The sequence below is a fragment of the Leopardus geoffroyi genome, chromosome X, assembly GCF_018350155.1.
Source record: "Leopardus geoffroyi isolate Oge1 chromosome X, O.geoffroyi_Oge1_pat1.0, whole genome shotgun sequence".
Lineage (NCBI taxonomy): Eukaryota > Metazoa > Chordata > Mammalia > Carnivora > Felidae > Leopardus > Leopardus geoffroyi.
In genome coordinates, this window is record NC_059343.1 from 57,633,962 (window position 1) to 57,652,434 (window position 18,473).

General features: G+C 40.3%; 1 protein-coding gene across 2 annotated transcripts in view; it reads left to right on the forward strand.

Moving 5' to 3' along the window:
- Nucleotides 1-18,473, forward strand: part of KIF4A (kinesin family member 4A) — a 124,022-nt gene that overhangs the window by 20,016 nt on the left and 85,533 nt on the right. The gene's annotated exons all lie outside the window — the stretch shown is intronic.

An 18,473-nucleotide genomic window follows, 5' to 3' on the forward strand; every position in this document is an offset into this window, starting at 1 on the left:
TTAGATGACCATACTGCCTTTTTCATTTTTCCTTTAACCTAAGAATTATGTAGAAGGTGTTTCTATGTACCCTATTATTGCTTATTTCTGATACATTGCATTATGACCAATAAATGTGTATGACTTCTGGTTTTTGAAATTTGGCCTGATTCTTGTTTGGTCTTTCTTGATATTCCATGTGTATTTGAAAAAAGTGTGTTTTCTGTTGGGTATGTAGTTCTATATGTGCCTATTAGATAAACTCTCTAATTATATTATTCAGATCCTTCATGTTCTTTCTTGTTATTTGCTTAATAAGTTATTTTGTCACAATATGACCAAGGATTTGTCAGTTTCTCCTTGTATTTCTTTATACATTAGATATATGTATATATATGCATTTTATGCATTATATATGTATACACACACATTTTTCGCAGCTATTTTTTTAATTGAAGTGTAGTTGACATACAATGTTATATTAGTTTCAGGTGTACAACTTAGTGATTCGATGATCCTATACATTACTCAGTGCCCATAAGTATAGTCACCATCTGTCACTATACAATGTTATTACAATTATATACATATATATTTTTTTTTAATGTTTATTTTTGAGAGACAGAGTACGAGTGGGGAAGAGGCGGAGAGAGCGGGAGACACAGAATCCGAAGCAGGCTCCAGCACGGAGCCCGATGCAGGGTTTGAACTCAATAACCACAAGATCATGACCTGAGCCAAAGTCAGACACTTACCGACTGAGCCACCCAGGTGCCCACCCCCCACCCCGATGTTTTCTTTTAACAGAGGGTTTTATCCTACATATATCTTATGTTTGTGTTTGGTTATTCCTGCTGTGTCGCTGGTTGCTAGCCCAGGGGTCTGCTCCTACTCTGGTACCACAACCAATTACCATGGACTATTGTCCCAAAGCTTTTTTGCTGAATCCTCTACCTTCAAGTCTGCACTACCCCTAGAGTTGGTGCCACCTTTCACAGCAGTTCTCTCCTGTATGTATTTTTTTCTTCTGCTAGTCTTATACATCTGCTTTCAATCTCTCAAGAATTTTGCAGTCTTGAGCCCACCAGTGATAGACTCACAGGTGGTTAGTGGCTTCTCACTTGGCAGCATCTTCAAAGACTTTTAGGGGTTCTCAAAGGAATTTCACTCAACTGCATTAGAGTTTTGCATACACATTCTGGGTTACCCATTTTAGCTTCAAAGCTTCACTTTCCTCATTTGTAAAATAGGATTCGAATATATACATACCCCCACAGGGATGTGAGGATTAAGTGAACTCATATATATAAAACATGCAGTGTGATTCCTGGTATATAGTAGCTTCTTAATAATCATCAATTCCATCTCCTGTGTTTTACTTGCTCTGGATGGTGGTTAATAAGGAGTATAGGGGCCCTACTGATATTTATAGACAAGCCCAGCTGAACTAAGGACCCTAGAAGCTTGCTAGGGTGCTTGTCAACATTTGAGGTAGATTTTGAGGGTGGAAGAAGCTTTAGGGTGTGACTTGTCCTAGCAGAATTAAGTTTTCTTTAGTTAATAAAATATCATTCCCAAAGCCAAGCTCCCCACTATTAGAGGGAATAATTTTCTACCTATTGAGAGCAAAGAAAGTTGCTAGCCACTCTTGGATATTTTCTGAGGGTGGATACGGCCCATCAGAATTTTGTTGCATATTGCATTATTGGGGGTGGAGGAAGGCAATGTACTCAAGTAGATTTGATTTATGAGGCAAAGAAGTTTATGATAAAATCATGGCCTCAGGTCAAGTGGGAGATGCCATTAGCTGAAGGGAAATTAGCAAGAAAAGAAGACATAGGTAGAGAGCAGACTGCAAAGAGAAAGATAATAAATTTGATTTTGGACATGTCAGATTTGAAATGCATATTAGAAAAATCCAGGAGGAAATGGGAAATTCAGAACTAGAGCTTAGAAGCAACATCTGGGGGTGGGGGTGGGGGTAGGGCCTGGCTGGCTCAATCAGAAGAGGATGCGACTTTTGATCTCGGGGTGGTAAATTTGATCCCCAGGTCATAAGTTCGATCCCCACACTGGGTGTAGAGATTGCTTAAGTAAATAAAACATTTAAAAAAAAGAAGCAAGATCTGAGCTGGAGATAAATAGTTGAAATCCATGGATAAAGTTGCCCAGGGAGAGTTGTGTAGAGAAAGACTAGATAACAAGAGAGCCAACACTAAATATTAGTGAGGAGCACTAATATTTAAGAGAAGTAAAAAAAAAAAGAGTCAGGAGTAAATGAGCCACTTAAAGCAGTTGAAGAGATGCAGGAGAAGTAGTAGCTTAAAAGCCAAGGTAAGAGTTTCTAGAAAAGAGAGATTGGTCACCTGTGTCAGATGTTTCAGAGTGGTTACATAAGATGAGGACTGAGATGAGACAGATGGATTTGTCCATTGAGGTTTTTGGTGATCTTTGCCAGAGTGGTGTCATTGAGTGGTATGGAATTAGGGCAGGTTGTATCTGACGGGTGTGGTGGGGATGGGGAGTGCATTTAACTACCGTTCTAAATGTGGTGTTTATCTTATCCATTCATTTCCTTATTCTAAGATCCCTTAACAATACATAGTGATAATGTATTCGTTCTTTTGTCCCTGGTGTTTTGTTTTTTTGTTTTCACTCACTGTTATGTCTGTGAGATTCATTCATCCTGATACATAGAGCTCTGTTCTAAGTTTTTTAAACTAGAGTCTTGGGTTTTATTACCGTAAAATCATATCAGTTAAAAGAAAATGATTGCTTTGCCAATATTTATTCCTAAGATTCTCTTATTTTTTGTTTATTAGCAAGAAGAAGGATGTTGAAGGATACACCCGGGGCTTGTACAGTTGCTTTCTTCAGGAGGATCTAGTTTCTGATTTAAATTAGAATGGTTTTGGTATTTTAATATTTGGAATGATAATTGCTACTGGTTTTGGTAAATAGTATTTAATTCTTTTAGTTCAAGAAAGTCTTTTTTATGCTGTACTTAATCACCTAAGGAGATCTTTTTTTAATGTTTTTTTATTTCTTATTTTTGAGAGAGAGAGAGAGAGAGACAGAGTGCAAGCAGGGGAGGGACAGAGAGAGAGGGAGACACAGAATCCAAAATGGGCTCCAGGCTCTGAGCTGTAAGCACAGAGCCTGATGCGGGGCTCGAACTCATGAACTGTGAGATCAGACCTGAGCTGAAGTCGGATGCTGACTGAGCCACCCAGGTGCCCCTAGAGAGGTCTTTTTTAAGCTCAAGTGTCTGTTTCTTTCAGCAACCCTGTTTTGTTAAAGGCCTGTTCTGCTTGTCCTTTCTTTGGCTTTGGAGTCCCCTTATGTGGATTGTTATTTTCCTTTGTCTGCTCATTGGGACTCAAGTGTCTTAGGTCCCAGCAGCTGTGTGACTGGAAAGGGCACAGTGGTTTCTGCCCATAAGCCAGCACTGTAGCAGTGGGCATGTTGTCATGTCAGTAAGCTGCTCACACCACTGTGAGGTATCAGGAAGAAGTCTCTCTGTACTCTTGTTCCCTGATGCTGTCCTTGTCTCAAGGTGGAAAGCACCCAGCCTAACTCTTCAGTTTCTTTTCAGCATTTTCACATCCAGAGAAACCTGGTATACTCCCATAGACAATATCAACTGTCCCCTAGGAGTTCATAGAGTCCTGAAGGCCGACCCTTCACCAAAAGCCCTGTTCCCATCCTTGTACTTTGGCTCTACTACATCAGACCCTAAGCCCTTGGCTCAGAGTTCTCATCTCTTCCACAGATGAAAATCTCTGCATCACCCCTTACTATCAGGTCTCAGGCCCATCCTGTGACCTCATTCTCTTGGCTGACTACAGTACCTACTTGGCTCAAGAACAGAGTGGATGGATCAGACTTGGGAATAGAGGGGATCCTGGGATATCTTTTACCTACCATCTGCCCAAAATCCATCTAAATTTCTTAAATATACCACCAAATTCCCATGAAGAAATGAGATCATTCAGTTTTCTAAAGTTTTTTAACTTCTTTAAGTATTATTACCAATTTGATAAGTGAAAATGGTATCTCATTTTCATTTCTATAGTTATTAGTGAAGTCAAGCATACTTTTATATTTATAGGCCATTTATATTCTGGTTTAAATCACCCATTCAAAGTGTTTCTCTCCCTTTAATCAGTGTGGGTGCTGTACATTTCTTGTGAAGTTTTTCTCTATAAAACATATTCAGATCCCTGCCAGATAGGTTATAAATAAATTACAGATGGATAGCATAGATCATTCAATTGAAGTATAATATACATACAGAAAACTGCTCACATCTTAATTATACAGCTTGATGCATAAGTGGTGATCAAAAAACAATATTACAAGCATACCACTTATGCCCACTTCCAGTCTCTATCTTCTCTACAGGGTAACCTTTGTGCCTGACTTATTTCATTCAATGTAAGGTTGCCAGAGAAAATATAGGATAGCTAGTTAAATTTGAATTTCAGATAAACGATGAATCATTTTTCATGGAACATACTTATATTACAAATGATTCATCGTTTATCTGAAATTCAAATTTAACTGGTTGTTCTGTATTTTTTTTCTTTTGCTAAATCTAGTAATCCTGACTCAACATTGTGCTTTTGAGATTAATCCATATTATTGCATGTAGTTGTAGTTCATTCATTTTCATCACTATACATATTCCATTGGTGAATATGCCACAGTTTATTTATCCTTTCTACTGCTGGATGAGCATTTGGGTAATCTCCAGTTTGGGGCTGTTATGAATAGTGCTGCTATGAATATTCTTGTATATATATTTTGGTGAACATATGTACCCAAACTCCTTCAATCCTGAATCCTCCTGTAACTTCTACCCTATCTCCTTCCCTTTAGAGCCAAGTCCTCAAAAAAGTTAACACTGCTTAGCAACACATGTGATTCACTCTTAGTTACATTTTTTGATGAGATATAACACATAAAGAAAATTGCATATATAATATATATAGTTTAATAATTATTAAGTGAACAATCATGTAACTATCACATAGGATGAAAAAACCAAACATTTCCAGTACCTGTGTATACCCCTCTCAGGTCATGACCTCCTCCCTTCCCTCTAGAGGTCACCACTCCAGGGGTGCCTGGGTGGCTTAGTCGGTTGGGCATCCGACTTCGGCTCAGGTCATGATCTCACTGTTCCCAAGCTTGAGCCCCGTGTTGGGCTCTGTGCTAACAGCTCAGAGCCTGGAGCCTGTTTCGAATTCTGTGTCTCCCTCTCTGTCTCTGCCCATCCCCTGCTCATGCTCTGTCTGTCTCTCTCTCCTTCTCTCTCTCTTCTCAAAAATAAATAAACATTAAAAAAAACGTAGAGGTCACCACTCCTGACTTTTATGATGGTGATTCCCTTGCTTTCCTTGATGGTAGTGCCACCTGTGTATAAATCTCTTAAGTAGCATAGTTTAGATTTGTCTATTTTTTAACTTTATATAACTGGAATCATACTATATGTAATCTTTTGTGTCTTACATCTTCCATTCAACATTGTGAGTGAGAGATTCATCTATGTTGCATATAGCTGTGGTTCCTTTATTTCCATTTTGGTAGAGAACCCCATTGTTTGTACCACTATTTATTCTTTCTACTGTTGATGGATAGTAAATTTGTTCCCAGTTTGGGGGTATTATTAACAACACCCTTATGAACATTCTTGTTTATATACCTTGGTGCAGATGTATAAGAATTTTCTGGGGTATATACTGAGAAAGAGAATTATTGGATCATAGGGTACATACTCAACTGTCTTCCAAAGTGTTTCAGTGTATGAACGTCCCTGTATTTCCACATTCCCCAACACTGTTTGGTCAGAGTTTAAAATTTTTGCCCATCTAGTGAGTGTGGAGTGAGAAATCTCATGTGGTTTATTTATTTTTTTTTTTTAATGTTTATTTATTTTTGAGAGAGAGGGAGAGACAGAGAGTGAACAGGGGAGGAGCAGAGAGATAGGGAGGCAGAATCAGAAGCAGGCCCCAAGCTCTGAGCTGTCAGCACAGAGCCCTACGTGGGGCTCAAACCCACAGACTGCAAGATCATGACCTGAGCCGAAGTCGGACACTCAACCGACTGAGCCACCCAGGCACTCTGCATGTGGTTTTAATGTTCATTACCTCAATGATTAAAAGGATTAACCACCTTTTTCTTTAAATGTTTATTTATTTATTTATTTTTGCGAGGGAGACAGAGAGAGGGAAGGGCATAGGAAAAGAGAGAATCCCGAGCAGGCTCCGCGCCATCAGCATGGAGACTGATGCAGGGCTCGAACTCACAAACTGAGAGATCATGACCTGAGCCAAAATCAAGATTCAGACGATTAACTGACTGGGCCACCCACCTACCCCAGATAACCTTTTTCTATATTTTTTGGCCACATATATTTTCTTTTCTATAAAATACCTGTTGTAGTCTTTCTCGTTTTTCTATTGTGTCTGTCTTATTACTGATTTTAAAAAGTAGTTTTTTATATGCTGTAGATTCTAGCCACTGTTTAGTTATATTCATTGCAAACCTCCCCACTCTCACATGTTTTGCAAATGTCTTCTCCCTCTTCTCTAGCTTGTCTTTTCACTCTCTTATGATCCTTTTATTTTGTGTCTTGTTTAAGAAATCCTTCAGTAGTGCAGTCTTGAAAATATTCTTTTACATTCTTTAATAAAAGCTTCACAGTTTTGCCTTTCGCATTTAAGTCTTTAATATACCTAGAACTGTTTCCTGTACATGGTATGGTGTGAGGATCCAATTTTGTTTTTCCACATAAATACCCATTTTTCCTAGCACCATTTATTAAAAAGTCTGTCCTTTCCCCACTGCTGAGCAGTGTGACTTCTGTCATATACTAAGGCCCAAATATGTCTTGGTCTGTTTCTGGGCAGTCTATTTCATTAAGTCTAATTAAATCTTCCAAATCTATGTCCATAGTATATCTCCCCATTTACTTAGGACTTCTTTAATATTGGGCAATAGTTTTCCCTGTAGATGTCTTATACATCTGTTGTTATTTTTTTAACATTTAATTTTTTTAATGTTTATTTTTGAAACAGAGACAGAGCATGATTGGGGGAAGGACAGAGAGGGAGACACAGAATCCTAAGCAGGCTCCAGGCTCTGAACTGTCAGCACAGAGCCTGACGTGTGGTTCAAACTCACAGACCACAAGATCATGACCTGAGTTGAAGGTGGTCGCCTAACCAACTGAAGCCACCTAGGCGCCCCATGTATCTGTTGTTCTATTTATAGGTAATTTATATTTTGACAGTATTAGAAGATATTTTTTTAAGTTTTTTATTTTAATTCAATTTAGTTAACATTAGTTCAAGTTGTACAATATAGCAATTTAGCAATTCCATACATCACCCACTGCTTATCAAGAGTGCACTCCTTAATCCCCATCACCTATTTAACCCGACCCCCGACCCCCCTCCCTTCTGGTAACTGTTATTTTGTTCTCTATAATTATCTGTTTCCTGGTGTGTCTCTATCTTTTTTTCCCTTTGCTCATTTGTTTCTTAAATTCCACATATGAGTGAAATCATATGGTATTTGTCTTTCTCTGTGTTATTTGCTTAGCATAATACTCTAGCTCCAACCATGTCATTGCAAATGGCAAGATTTCATTCTTTTTTACCGCTGAATAATATTCCATTATATATATACACCACTTCTTTATTCGTTCATCAATCAGTGGAAACTTGGGCTGCTTCCATAATTTGGTTATTTTAGATAATGCTCCTATAAACATAGGGGTGGAATTAGTGTTTTTGTATTCTTTGGGTAAGTACCCAGTAGTACAATTGCTGGATCTTAGGGTAGTTCTATTTTTAACTTTTTGAGGGACCTCCATACTGTTTTCCGGAGTGGCTGCACCAGTTTGCATTCCCACCAACAGTGCAGGAGGGATCCTTTTTCTCCACATCCTTGCCAACACCTGTATTCTTATGTTGTTGATTTTAGCCATTCTGACAAGTGTGTGGTGATATCTCATTGTAGTTTTGGTTTGCATTTCCCTGATGGTAAGTGATGTTGAACATAATTTCATATGTCTGTTGGCCATCGATATGTCTTCTTTGGAGAAATGTCTGTTTATGTCTTCTGCCCATTTTTTAATTGGATTGTTTTATGGATGTTGAGTTTTATAAGTTCTTACTATATTTTAGATATTAAGGTGCCTGGATGGCTCAGTCAGTTGAGCCTCCAACTCTTGATTTTGCTCAGGTCGTGATCCCAAGGTTGTAGGATCGGGCCCCGTGGTGGGCTCCACGCTGACAACACAGACCCTACTTGGGATTCTCTCTCTCTCTCTGTCCCCTCCCCCAATTGCGATTTCTTTCTCTCTAAATAAATAAATAAGCTTTAAATATATATATATATATATATATATATATATATATATATATACCATATATACGTATATATAGTATATATATAGTATATATATATATATATATATATACATATATACGTATATATAGTGTGTGTGTATATATATATATATGGATATATATATATGGATAGTAGCCCTTTATTGGATATGACATTTGCAAATATCTTCCCCCATTCCATAGGTTGCCTTTTAGTTGTATTGATTGTTTCCTTCACTGTGTAAAAGCGTTTTATTTTGATGAAGTCCCAGTAGTCTATTTTTACTTTTGTTTCCCTTGCCTCCAGAGACATATCTAGAAAGAAGTTGCTATGGCCAATGTCAAAGAGGTTACTGCCTGTTCTCTCTTCTAGGATTTTTATGGTTTCTTTTTTTTTTTTTTAATTTTTTTTTCAATGTTTTTTTTATTTATTTTTGGGACAGAGAGAGACAGAGCATGAACGGGGGAGGGGCAGAGAGAGAGGGAGACACAGAATCGGAAACAGGCTCCAGGCTCTGAGCCGTCAGCCCAGAGCCCCACGCGGGGCTCGAACTCACGGACCGCGAGATCGTGACCTGGCTGAAGTCGGACGCTCAACCGACTGCGCCACCCAGGCGCCCCTAGGATTTTTATGGTTTCAAGTCTCACATTTAAGTCTTTTTTAAAGTTTATTTATTTATTTTGAGAGAGAGAGAAGAATGAGAAGGGGGGAGGGGAGAGAGAGAGAGAGAGAGAGAGAGAGAGAGAGAGAGAGGAAAATAGAGGAGAGAATCCCAAGCAGGCTCCATGCTGTCAGTGCACAGCTCGATGCAGGGCTTAATATTACTCACCAACCATGAGATCATGACCTGAGCTGAAATTAAGAGTTGGACGCTAGGGGCACCTGGGTGGCTCAGTAGGTTGAGTGTCCAACTTCGGCTCAGGTCATGATCTCACAGTTTGTGAGTTTGAGCCCCGCGTCTGGCTCTGTTCTGATAGCTCATAGCTCAGAGCCTGGAGCCTGCTTCGGATTCTGTGTCTCCCTCTTTCTCTCTGCCCTTCTCCTGCTCGCTCACTCTCTCTCTCTCTCTCTCTCTCTCTCTCTCTCTCTCTCTCTGTCTCTCTCTCAAAAATAAACATTAAAATTAAAAAAAAAAAGAGTTGGATGCTTCACCAACTGAGCCATCCAGGTGCCCCTCACATTTAATCCATTCTGAATTTATTTTTGTGTATGGAGTAAGAAAGTGGTCCAGTTTCATTCTTTTGCATGTAGCTGTCTAGTTTTCCCAACACCATTTGTTGAAGAGACTGTTCTTTTCCCGTTGGATATTCTTTCTTGTTTGTTGAAGATTGACCATGTAGTTGTGGGTTTAGAAGTGATCTTATAAAATCTTTTTTATTGAAATATAATATAAAACCAGGAAATTATATGTAAGCAAATAGCTTGCTGAATTTTCACAAATTGAACAAACTCATGTAACTAGCGTAGGTAGAATATTTAAAAATTTTATATTCTAACCTTATTTTTGGTATGGAAATAAAACTTATTTTTAATATTGATTTTGTCTATCTAGGAACCTGATTCCCTCTCCTGGTCATCTATCTTTACCCACCTTGCTAAAACCACTATGTAAAAGATCATCAGTGATATCTTAATTACCAAAACAAATTGGTTCTTTCCAGTGTTCATCTTACCTGACCTCTTAGTGGCGTTGACATTTGAACACACCCTTCTTGAAACTTCTCTTGGTTTGTAAATCTTCATTCTCCTTGTTCTTTTTCTAACTCGAACTATTCTTTTTCATTCTCTTTTGCTTTTGCTTTTTCCCATTCTGTCATGCTAATTATTGCACCCAGCATGATCTCCTCGATTAGGAATGAGTACCCACTGCCTGCTGTTAGCTCTTCCTTAGTAATATTGTAGAGATGCACCCACTTCCTTCTGCCTCTGCAAAATCCCTGCCTTCACCCTACACACCTGGAGACGAGCCTCCTAGGAGGCTCCAAAGAGGCATTCCATTCTAAATACCATACCTACATTAACCTCCTTAAAATACCACTTTGTAAAAAAAAAAAAAAATACTACTTTGTACATGGTACTTTCCCTGATTAGAAACTAAGTAGCACATCACTGCTTCCAGGATGAACTCTAAACACCATAGCCAGGCCTTCCAGACCCCATGTACCCTGGTCCCAGCCTACCTGCTCAACTGTCTTTCACAGCTTCCCCTGCCCACACTCGCCACCCCAGCTACACAGCCTTCACGACATACCCGGCTAATTCTGGCTTCTGTGCACTTTCATCACAGCCATCTCCTCCTCTCTCCCAGAATGCTGTCGTGCTCTCCTCCCCCATCAAACTATCTACAACATAGCCATGTTTTCAAGGTCCAATTTAAGTCTTAGATTTTTCGATGTTGCCCTTGTAACCATTCCATCTTCTAATGTATTTTTTGTCTCCTTGAGATTCTCTAATACCAGGGGACAACATTGTCAGTTTCTGGCCCCTATGTCTTTCCAGCTTTATCTCCCACCACCTGCCTACAAACGACAAGGTTCCAACCACAGCAGTCTACTCATCATTTCCAAACAGTAATTTCGTTTCAGATCTCTGTGCTGTTGTACTTGTATGTTCTCTGCTAGATTTTTTTTTTTCCCCTCTTCACTGCCTCGCAAATCTGGCTCCATCAAGCGCCCATTTCCTCCTATGTTTTTAACCTCTCCCTTTCTACTGGCTTCCCCCCAACATAGAAGCATACTGATGTGTTTTACCCATTTTAAAACAAAACAAAATCCTTCATCCTCCTACTACGGTTCTCTTCCCTTTACCTTTCACTCTGCTTGCCAGCCCCCCCATCCTCATCCCATTGAAACTGTCCCTGCTGAGGTCACCCAGTGACCTGAAAAACTGGATCCATTAGGCTGTTTTCAGTCCTCCTCCTACTTGGTGACTCCACAGTGCCTGACACCCTGCCCCCACCTTTTTTTTAAATATGAAATTTATTGTCAAATTGGTTTCCATACAACACCCAGTGCTCATCCCAACAGGTGCCCTCCTCAATGCCCCTTTATCTAGACAGTCTCCTTCCTCGCTTGGATGTGTGACACTGCCCTCTCCTGGGCTTCCTCTTTTCTGAGGACTCTCTCTGGCTCCTCTTCCACCCACCCATACCTGAACCAGCTCAGGTTCTGTCCTGGATTTTTTTTCTTTTTCTTCCCACTGTTCAAGCCCATCACCTTGCCACCTTCACACAACTGTAGGTGGTCTCACCCACTTAGGTGCTTATAACTCCTACCTACACGCTGCCTATCCCAGACCTCTACCTCCAGCCCATATCTTATATCTACATTTCAACCTCTAAATGTAGTTGCCTGTGGGGCAGCTCACGGATGTCCCACAGACACCTCCCATTCCACATATCTAAAACTGAACTCCTCATCCCTCCCTGCTTGTGTGAAAGCTGCCCTTCCATCACCTTCAGTATATAATACCAATATGCCCTTAGTCACCCATGCCAGAAACCAGGGCATCAAGCCATGCTCTTCCTTCACTCTGGCTCCTTCTCCCAATCCCATCATTCACCAAGTTCTTCCAGTCTTACTTTCTCATCTCTCAAATCACTTTCTTTTCTCTAACCCTACAACCACTACCTTAGTTCAAGCCTTCATCATTTCTTAGCTTATAGCAAGCTTTCCAACTGGTTTCCCTATCTTTTTCAGGCACCCTTGCAAGCCTTCTACCAATCAGCAGCCAGGATGTTTTCCTAAACTGGATATCCCTGCTTAGAGCTCTCCTCATGGCTCCTTACTTTGTATTGCACTGCTTGGCATGACCTTTGTGCTCTAGCCCTGCCTACCTGGCTGGCTTCCCCTGTCCTCACCCCTTCCTTGCAATCTGCTTAGCCGTTCTAAGTGTGCCAAGTTCTCTCTTGTCTGTGCTTCTTTGTACATCACGCTCCCTCTGCCGGAAATGCCTTCCTTCTGTCTTCACATGGCTAATTTTTTTTGCCCTTCAATGCTCAACTCTGATTTCATCCCCTTGAAGAAACTCTCTTTGACCACCTTCAGTCCCCCCGCCATCTCGTGGTCACCTCTTTCCTACAGTAACACTAACCCAACTCTGTCATACAGTCATCTCCTAAAATGACTGACTCCCCCAGTAGACAGCAAGCCAGGCAAAGGTGTCTTATTCATCTTTGAATCCTTAGGGCCTGGCATAGTGCCTGACACGTAGTTGGTCCTGACTGAGTGCCTGAGTTTCTTGCTCCCTTTTGATCTGACTGGCAATTCTTATTAATATTTCAATTCACAATTTACATGTCACCCAAATGTGAAATCTCTAATATGAAGCATAGCATCAGCTGGTGCTCCATAGTGTTTTTTCCTAACACTTTATTATGAGATTTTTCAAAGATACAGCAAAGTTAAAAGATTTTATAAGAACAGCCCTAAACCTAGCATCTGGATTCCACCATTAACATTTTAGTCTATTTGCTTTATGACATATCTAGCCACTCATTAAGCCATATTCTTTTTCATTTTTTTTAATTTATTTTTATTTTTTAAATATAATTTATTGTCAAATTGGCTTCCATACAACACCCAGTGCTCATCCCAACAAGTGCCCTCCTCAATGCCCATCACCCACTTTGCCCTCTCCCCCGCCCCTCATCAACCCTCAGTTTGCTCTCAGTATTTAAGTCTTTTATGGTTTGCCTCCCTCCCTCTCTGTAACTTTTCCCCCCTTCCCCTCCTCCATGTTCTTCTGTTAAGTTTCTCAAGATCCACATGAGTGAAAACATATGGTATCTATCTTTCTCTGACTGACTTAATTCACTTAGCATGACACTCTCCAGTTTCATCCACATTGCTGCAAATGGCCAGATTTCATTCTTTCTCATTGCCAAGTAGTATTCTTTTTCAAATGCATTTTAAAATAAATCACACATATTAGTACACTTCCTCCTAAATACTTAAGCTTACGTGTTATTAACTGGAGTTTAATATTTGCTTATATTTTTTAATGTAAAATTTGAAAGAATGGAAAGCATAAGGAGCGACGTTGAGCATCTTTTCATGTGCCTGTTGGCCATCCGGATGTCTTCTTTAGAGAAGTGTCTATTCATGTTTTCTGCCCATTTCTTCACTGGGTTATTTGTTTTTCGGGTGTGGAGTTTGGTGAGTTCTTTATAGATTTTGGATACTAGCCCTTTGTCCGATATGTCATTTGCAAATATCTTTTCCCATTCCATTGGTTGCCTTTTAGTTGTGTTGGTTGTTTCCTTTGCTGTGCAGAAGCTTTTTATCTTCATAAGGTCCCAGTAATTCATTTTTGCTTTTAATTCCCTTGCCTTTGGGGATGTGTCGAGTAAGAGATTGCTACGGCTGAGGTCAGAGAGGTCTTTTCCTGCTTTCTCCTCTAGGGTTTTGATGGTTTGTTGTCTCACATTCAGGTCCTTTATCCATTTTGAGTTTATTTTTGTGAATGGTGTGAGAAAGTGGTCTAGTTTCTTTTTTTTTTTTTTTTCATTTGTAGTGGGATTTATTTTTTTTTCCTTCAATATATGAAATTTATTATCAAATTGGTTTCCATACAACACCCAGTGCTCATCCCAAAAGGTGCCCTCCTCAATACCCATCACCCCCCCTCCCCCCCCACCCCCCATCAACCCTCCGTTTGTTCTCAGTTTTTAACAGTCTCTTATGCTTTGGCTCTCTCCCACTCTAACCTCTTTTTTTTTTTTCCTTCCCCTCCCCCATGGGTTTCTGTTAAGTTTCTCAAGATCCACATAAGAGTGAAAACATATGGTATCTGTCTATCTCTGTATGGCTTATTTCACTTAGCATCACACTCTCCAGTTCCATCCATGTTGCTACAAAAGGCCATATTTCATTCTTTCTCATTGCCACGTAGTATTCCATTGTGTATATAAACGACAATTTCTTTATCCATTCATCAGTTGATGGACATTTAGGCTCTTTCCATAATTTGGCTATTGTTGAGAGTGCTGCTATGAACATTGGGGTGCAAGTGCCCCTATGCATCAGTACTCCTGTATCCCTTGGGTAAATTCCTAGCAGTGCTATTGCTGGGTCATAGGGTAGGTCTATTTTTAATTTTCTGAGGAACCTCCACACTGCTTTCCAGAGCGGCTGCACCAATTTGCATTCCCACCAACAGTGCAAGAGGGTTCCCGTTTCTCCACATCCTCTCCAGCATCTAGAGTCTCCTGATTAGTTCATTTTGGCCACTCTGACTGGCGTGAGGTGATATCTGAGTGTGGTTTTGATTTGTATTTCCCTGATAAGAAGCAACGTTGAGCATCTTTTCATGTGCCTGTTGGCCATCCGGATGTCTTCTTTAGAGAAGTGTCTATTCATGTTTTCTGCCCATTTCTTCACTGGGTTATTTGTTTTTCGGGTGTGGAGTTTGGTGAGCTCTTGATAGATTTTGGATACTAGCCCTTTGTCCGATATGTCATTTGCAAATATCTTTTCCCATTCCGTTGGTTGCCTTTTAGTTTTGTTGGTTGTTTCCTTTGCTGTGCAGAAGCTTTTTATCTTCATAAGGTCCCAGTAATTCACTTTTGCTTTTAACTCCCTTGCCTTTGGGGATGTGTCGAGTAAGAGATTGCTACGGCTGAGGTCAGAGAGGTCTTTTCCTGCTTTCTCCTCTAGGGTTTTGATGGTTTCCTGTCTCACATTCAGGTCCTTTATCCATTTTGAGTTTATTTTTGTGAATGGTGTGAGAAAGTGGTCTGGTTTCAACCTTCTGCATGTTGCTGTCCAGTTCTCCCAGCACCATTTGTTAAAGAGACTGTCTTTTTTCAAAACCACACTCAGATATCACCTCACGCCAGTCAGAGTGGGCAAAATGAACAAATTAGGAGACTATAGATGCTGGAGAGGATGTGGAGAAACGGGAACCCTCTTGCACTGTTGGTGGGAATGCAAACTGATGCAGCCGCTCTGGAAAACAGTGTGGAGTTCCCTCAGAAAATTAAAAATAGACCTACCCTATGACCCAGCAATAGCACTGCTAGGAATTTACCCAAGGGATACAGGAGTACTGATGCATAGGGGCACTTGTACCCCAATGTTTATAGCAGCACTCTCAACAATAGCCAAATTATGGAAAGAGCCTAAATGTCCATCAACTGATGAATGGATAAAGAAATTGTCGTGTTTTTTTTTTTTTTAATTTTTTTTCAACGTTTATTTATTTTTGGGACAGAGAGAGACAGAGCATGAACGGGGGAGGGGCAGAGAGAGAGGGAGACACAGAATCGGAAACAGGCTCCAGGCTCTGAGCCATCAGCCCAGAGCCTGATGCGGGGCTCGAACTCACGGACCGCGAGATCGTGACCTGGCTGAAGTCGGAGGCTTAACCGACTGCGCCACCCAGGCACCCTGAAATTGTCGTTTATATACACAATGGAGTACTACATGGCAATGAGAAAGAATGAAATATGGCCCTTTGTAGCAACGTGGATGGAACTGGAGAGGGTGATGCTAAGTGAAATAAGCCATACAGAGAAAGACAGATACCATATGTTTTCACTCTTATGTGGATCCTGAGAAACTTAACTGAAACCCATGGGGGAGGGGAAGGAAAAAAAAAAAAGAGGTTAGAGTGGGAGAGAGCCAAAGCATAAGAGACTGTTAAAAACTGAGAACAAACTGAGGGTTGATGGGGGGTGGGAGGGAGGGGAGGGTGGGTGATGGGTATTGAGGAGGGCACCTTTTGGGATAAGCACTGGGTGTTGTATGGAAACCAATTTGACAATAAATTTCATATATTGAAAAAAAAGCATAAATTTTTAGTGTATACTGAGTTTTGACAAATCCATTTACCTAAAAGCCTATAACCTAACACCTTATCGTGATATAGATTACTTCCCTTCTCAGTCAGTTGTCACCCTGCCACATCTCACTGCATTCTCCCTTTTCATTGTAATTATTTGTCAGTTTTCCCCACTAGACTTTGAGTTCCTTGGAGGTAAAGACCAGTTCTTATTTTCCCACTAACTGTGCCAAGCACTGTGCCTGGCACACATTTGGCGTTCAGTAACTGTTAGTTGGCCGGATGAATGCATATCTGCCTTATCCCCGGAATATGAGCACATGTTGTATTCATTCTCTTTCTTTCTCATTTCCCACATTTAAAAGGTTACTTGGTCATGTCATTTTTATGTCTCAGATACCTTTCTTTAAAAAAAAATTTTTAATGTTTATTCATTTTTGAGACGGAAAGAGCATGAGTAGGGGAGGGGCAGAGAGAGAGGGAGACACAGAATCTGATTCAGGCTCCAGACTCTCAGCTGTCAGCACAGAGCCTGACGCAGGGCTCAAACTCATGAACCGCAAGATCATGACCTGAGCTGAAGTCGGACGCTTAACCAACTGAGCCACCCAGGCTCCTTTTCTGGTGTTCCAGTCATTAGAGATCTCTCACCTGAACTATTAAAATAACTTCCTAAAAGGTTTCCTGTTTTTAATGTTTATTTACTTTTGAGAGAGAGAGCGAGAGACAGAGCATGAGGTGGGGAGGAGCAGAGAGAGAGGGAGACACAGAATCCGAAGCAGGCTCCAGGCTCTGAGATGTCAGCACGGAGCCTGACACAGGGCTCAAACCCACAGATTGCGAGGTCGTGACCTGAGCCGAAGTCAGATGCTCAACCGACTGAGCCACCCAGGCACCCTCTAAATGGTTTCTTTTTTTTTTTTTTCAATGTTTATTTATTTTTGGGACAGAGAGAGACAGAGCATGAACGGGGGAGGGGCAGAGAGAGAGGGAGACACAGAATCGGAAACAGGCTCCAGGCTCTGAGCCATCAGCCCAGAGCCCGACGCGGGGCTCAAACTCCCGGACCGCGAGATCGTGACCTGGCTGAAGTCGGACGCTTAACCGACTGCGCCACCCAGGCGCCCCTCTAAATGGTTTCTTAAAACACCAGTTTTTTACTCCCAAATTGACCTCCCAACTGACGACCAAAGTAATATTTACCAAATCCAAATTCTATCACATATACCCCCTCTTTAAAACTTTTCATTTGTTTCCATCATCTACAGCAGATGTTTTTATCTGCCTTCCTTTTAAAGCAGAGGAACTCTTCTTTAAGTGAAATCTTACAACAAATTATAACAGTTGAAATAAATTAAAGAACAGATTTTAAATTCATGTAAATTTATTTTATAAGTTCAAATGTATAACACTGTATAAGTCAATCTTCAAACAAGAAGAACATTATAGTTATTATGATCACAATTTCTTTCTGTATGTTAACGGGCATATCATAGAGTTTTCTGTAATAAAAAATGAAGTACAACGAAGGACTTGTATCTAGAATATCTAGAAATATAGAATATTTCTGTAATAAAAAATGAAGTACAATGAAGGACTTGTATCTAGAATATATATAAGGACTTGTATCTAGAATATATCAGACTTCAGAAGAACTCTGGAAACTCAAAAGTAAAAAAAACAATCCAAGTACAAAGTAAGCAAAAAACACAAACAGATGTTTTGCCAAAGAGGACATACAGATGGCAATAACTGCATGAAAAGGTGTTCAGCATCCTTAGTCATTAAGGAAATACAAATGAAAACCACAATGAGGTATTACTGCACACCTCTCATAATAGCTAAAAGAAAAAATAGTGACAATACCAAATTCTGCCAAGAATGTGGAAGAATTGAATCTCTTATACATTGCTGGTGGGAATGTAGAAAGGTACACTCAGGGAAATAATATGTTCTTATCAAACAATATAGCAATTGCACTATTGGACATTTATCCCAAAGAAAGTGTATGTTCACACAAAAATTCGTACGTGAATGTTCATAGCTGCTCTATTTGTAATAACCAAAAACTGGAAATGATTCAAAATGTCCATCAGCAGGCGAATGGTTAAACAAAAATGTAGTTCATCCATGCTCTGTAATACTACTCAGTAGTAAAAAGGAATGATTACTGGGGTACCTGGGTGGCTCAGTCGGTTAAGCATCCGACTTCAGCTCAGGTCATGATCTTGTGGTTCATGAGTTCCAGCCCCGCGTTGGGCTCTGTGCTGACAGCTCAGAGCCTAGAACCTGCTTCAGATTCTGGGTCTCCC